The 4968-nt window shown below is 42.4% G+C and overlaps 1 pseudogene; it reads right to left on the bottom strand.

The window, feature by feature from the left end:
- Positions 1–3003: 3003 nt before the first annotated feature.
- Positions 3004–4677, bottom strand: LOC119519894 (annotated as a pseudogene).
- Between the last annotated feature and the right edge of the window lie 291 nt (positions 4678–4968).

The following is a 4968-nucleotide window of genomic DNA, read 5'->3' as shown; positions in this document are numbered from 1 at the left end:
GATTATAAGCCCTGTTTCTAAAATAACCTCCTTCAAGGCATGGGCTTGTCCTTGTACTTCTTTTTATCCTTCTCCACTACAATTCCCACCCAATCCAAAGCCCCACAAGACACGAAGTACAATATTTTGGTTTGCTAAATCTGCCAGAATGCACTATACCAGAAATGGGTTTGCTTTTACAACAGGGATTTAATAACTTATTATTTACAGTTCTTAGGCCTTGAAAATGTCCAATTCAAGACATCAGAAGAGTGATGCCTGGACTCTGAAGACAGGCTTCTGGCATCCAGGACACCACTATCACATGGGAAGGCACATGGCTGGTGTCTGCTGGTCCTTTGCTCCTGGGTTTCAGTGCTTTCAGTTTCTAGATCCAGTGGCTTCCTCCCTCAGCCTCTGTGGGTCCTCTCTTATCATCTCTACGGCTTTGTTCTATGATCTTCTCTTAATTTCTTCTCTTATAATTCAGGGTGGATTAAGACCCACCCTGAATTATGTGGGTTACATCTCAATTGAGATAACCTAAAATGTCCCACCTACAAGGCTGTACCCACAGGAATGGATTAAAAGAACATTGCCTTTTGGGGGGTACATATCAGCCTCAAAGCAGCACATACACATTATGGAGTGGTGAAACAGAATTATCCAGTTTCTTTAAGTCTTGAACTCAATCTGGAGTGAAATCTACCCAACCTGCCTTTGGAAATGGTCTGTGTTATCCTGCTCAGGATGAAAATATGAACCCCAGATACATCACTGTTAAGTAAAACTCCCTCAAAAAAGACAGAAACACAGACTCCCTTCTGGCCACTGAGCAAATTCTATCACTATTATTTGCAAAAGTCCATATTCATTTCATTCTTTTCAAAGCCACAGAAGACAATAAATGTTAACTAGAAAATCTTAATTACTAATTTCAGTCCCAATAGTTTTCTGTCCCCTTCACCCTTCCAACTCGAGGTCTGGGATCAGTTGTCTGGGTTGACAACATTTATCATCCTACAGGTTTTACCCCAGTAACTTTCTAGAATGCTTAAATTCCTAGCTATTATCCAAGGGCTTCTATTTAATTTAGTGATTTGTTCCATATCACACTGAACATAAAGGATTAAAGATGGTACTACAACCTAGAATGACTCTAAAACACAGGAAACTACCGTCTATGGAGTTATTTCATTCAATGTTGTGATTTGCTCAAACATCTAACTCAAGAGACCTGTCCTTTGAGAACCATGAGGGAGCCAGAATTCCTAATGACAATTCTGTCCCAGTAACTGCAATCCCAGTATTTTCCACACAGCTTCATAAAATGGTGTACTTAACCTGGGTTATGAACCATAATAATCAGGCAAGTTGCTTAAACACATACATGTCCACTGTGACTCAAGAGATTCTGAGTTGGTAAGCCTAAGTGGACCCAGACCCAGGTTTTGAACCTTCTATGTGGGATTCTAATAACTGCTCCTAGATGAGAATCACAACGAATTGTGTTCTATTACCAAACCAAGCCAAAACAAAACAAAAACACTCTGGTGAATAGCTAATGTATTCTTACTGGTTACCTGTAAAAGACTAGCTAGCTCTTACTTTTATACTGGGAAATCACCCATTCCTTAAAATCTCATGAGAACTCTAGACTTGCTCTCCATAAAAATGTATATTTTGCATACAAAATGGAGGTGGGGCGTGCAAGCTGATTCATAGACCACTCAGGGGTTAATAATTCCTGCTCTCAACATTTCCTATTTAAACCCACAAAGAAAGTGAAATGGCAGAGTGAAAGATAAGGACTAAAAGAGAAGGAAATAAGTGCAGTCAAGAGCCAAACACCTCAGGGTCCCAAGGACAAAGTCATGGACTGACCTAGGGTGTTTCTCCTTATGAAGAAAAGAAACCCCAATAAGAAGGATAAAGTCCACCACCAGGCTTTTCTGTATTTGGAAAAAAAAGTGCCTGAACATTTATTTTATATTTTTAATTAAGAAGGAGAGTATGCTGAAAAATTCCTGGAAAATAGCAGCTTTAACTCTTCTTTGCCCTTGCCTGCAGTGATTCAAATGTCACTGGTGACACAGAGGTCACTGGCTTTGGCAGGAAATGGCTGTGGTTGGCAAAGAGTCTGGGAGCCATTTCCCTTCAGGCTAGGGACCTTGCTACCCTCCTAATCCCTGTTCCACCATAGCTGAGAGACCCTATAGCATGCTGTTCAAGTTAAAAACTATATATATATATTTCTGGCATACTTGGAGTCACTTTCCCCCAGGACAAGGAAGATTTAGGATTTTTTTTTTCCTGAAGGATGAAAGAACTCTCATGGTTATGTCCACTTGCAGGAACTGTTATGGAGGTTCTGCAGCCTGGGCTGACTTTAAGGAACTAGCTTGAGAGGAAGGGAGGGGAAAAAGAGAAGACTCCCCAAAGTCCAGACCCCATTTAGGCCCATTGCAGAGAGCAATTAACATAGCTTAGGCTTTTTTCTCACCAACATCCCATGCCTTCCCTGACAGACACCACAATGCCATGCATTTCACTGGACAATCTAAAGGGAAGATGAAAGAGGGGTAAGAAAGCAGGCAAGTAAGGACTGTTGGTAAAACACACATTAAAGAGACAAAGGTGAAGGAACTTTCAACTTAGGTGTGCCCCCACTACCCCACCTCCCATTTCACACACAGGAGGACATCAGTGATTAGACACTAGAGAATAGAAAGAAGAAACAAGTGTAAGTGTATGGAGCATGCTTAGCTTCAGCCCCAGTAACAATTACCCAAGGGGAGTGTATCCCTTTTCCTCTTCCAAACCACACCCCATCTGAGAGTCCCAAAAGACCGAACTTGACCCATAGCAGGAAGACGTTTCAAACTGAGAATAAATAAAGTTGTGCTAGAAACACATGGCCTTATGTTCTGTGTTAAGATTAATGGTGGGGAATGGAGGGTGGTATAAGATTCTTTGGTGATTAGTGACAAGGGCAGGAGGCCAGGGTTGGAAGGAAGCACATGGTTACACCACTGGAAGGGTGATTTCGGTATTCTTCTGGTCAGCCCTTCTTGCATATCCAAGCTGACGGGCTTCAGAGGCAAGCTCCCAACACTAATTTCTTGGATGCCTTATTATATCTAAACTGGACCAAGATGTAAAGCTGTTCCTTCTCATTCTTAGAAGGGTTTGGTTCTTGGGGAAGTTGTTGGTTGGCTTGTTATGATGAGTGTTCACAGCCTCAACACTGAGTTTAATTGTTTCTCCTTTGTACCTCTAGGCCACAGTTGTAAGTTTGAAGACGGTGTGGAAAGGGCACTTCAAGTCATGCAGCTTATCTGATGCTGCCAGGAGTGTCAGCTTGATGCTTGTCCTTTAGTCAAGCAGGACCAAGGAACTCCAGCAGCAGCCACTGTCCACTGGGGCTTTGTCCCAGCAGAGCAAATTCGGCAAGTACTTGACTCATTGGCTGCTGGGAATCCAACAGTGCTGCCTGCACTCTTATCCAAGAAGTAGGCCAGAAGACAGCATATGACAACCTGGTGGGTGAGGTGAGAACATTGCCTTGGCACTCAAGTTCCATGATGATAGACTTCAGCCACTGTACGAGGTCCTGCTATGACTCCCCACCAGGACATGGAGACAGATTATTTCTTGCTCTCAAGTAGCAAACTCTTCTGGGTAATGCTTCTCAATCTCTATGTAAGTCATTAACTTGCACACACCAGCACCAATCTCATTCAAAATCTTCCACTGCTCATAAGTCACCCCAGAGATTCAGCATTCTTGTTAGTCCTCTTCAACTGGCTTTTCCACACTTTGAGGTCTACTATCTCTTGTTTCTCTGAAAACTTTCCTGAACTTCAGAAAACTGCTTTCCCCACAGAGAGTTCAGAGTCACCCCCAATCTTCCCTAAGATATTGAACTCACTCTCTCCATGCTGACAAAGGTAAATGATTTAGTGCTGGACATGGACATTCATGAAGTAGTAGATTATCCTTTTTTTCTGGAAATGGTCTTGGACTCTGTTCACTAAAATTTTTAATTGTTGGCCCATATTTATCACATTGATGAAAGAAAGATTCTTGTCATTGTCTGGGTTGATGGGCTGATAGGTGACTTTTCGGCACTCTATTCTCTTCAGGAAGTCCTCCATCACATTCTCCCTGTTCTGTTCAGGGTAGTCAGAGCTCAATACCTTTACTTCCAGGATGTTTGCAGCAGTGACATAAGGATAATCACAGACAGATTCCACAAAGAATACCTTATAGTAATTCTCCTTCACAAAATACAAAATCACGTCCCCCCTTTCCCGGGTGGTATTGGTGGATCAAACACTGCAATGTGCCCACTGTCCTCAGTGAGTTATGCCTTAACATCTTCCAGTGCCACCAGAGCACACTGTTTGCACATCTTTAAGGCCCCCTCACTGTCATGCCAGCAGAAGTCGTAGGACTTAGAGTACTTGACTATTTCATGCTGACCACTCCAAGATTTAACACTTTGGTGGGTACCCCAATCCAGTTTAGATAACATGTAAGTTACTTGGACACATAGGTTTTGCCCCTGGCTGGCAAGTCAGTTGTAATGATGAGAGTTGGGGAATTGGGCATTTACAAGGCCCATGAAGATTTCTTCTCTTAAGTTTGAAGATTTGGAGTTTAGACATCATGACTATTGTTGTTATGTTCTGAGGAAGAAGATGTAGCAGCTCTTCAGGATACGTGCTATGATCTGTCATACTATTCCTCCCAGCAGCAGCTCTGGCACTCTCCAGGTAATGCAGTGGACTGAAGCATAAGACTGTGGCCTGGGCCGGGCACACCCAGCAATGAATGCCTTTTTAAGGACCTATATCAACCTTCTTAGAAGACAGGCTTCTATAGGAAGAACTGAAGTGGAATTGGTAATGAAGATTGATGGTGATTATGGGATAAGGAATTAAGGTACTGATTTAGTTGTGAGATTAAAAAAAGAAATAAATGAGT

This window comes from Choloepus didactylus, chromosome 24 (assembly GCF_015220235.1).
Source record: "Choloepus didactylus isolate mChoDid1 chromosome 24, mChoDid1.pri, whole genome shotgun sequence".
Classification (NCBI taxonomy): Eukaryota; Metazoa; Chordata; class Mammalia; order Pilosa; family Megalonychidae; genus Choloepus; species Choloepus didactylus.
The sequence above is the reverse complement of the archived record's forward strand: the minus strand, read 5'-3'. Positions and strand labels throughout refer to the sequence as shown.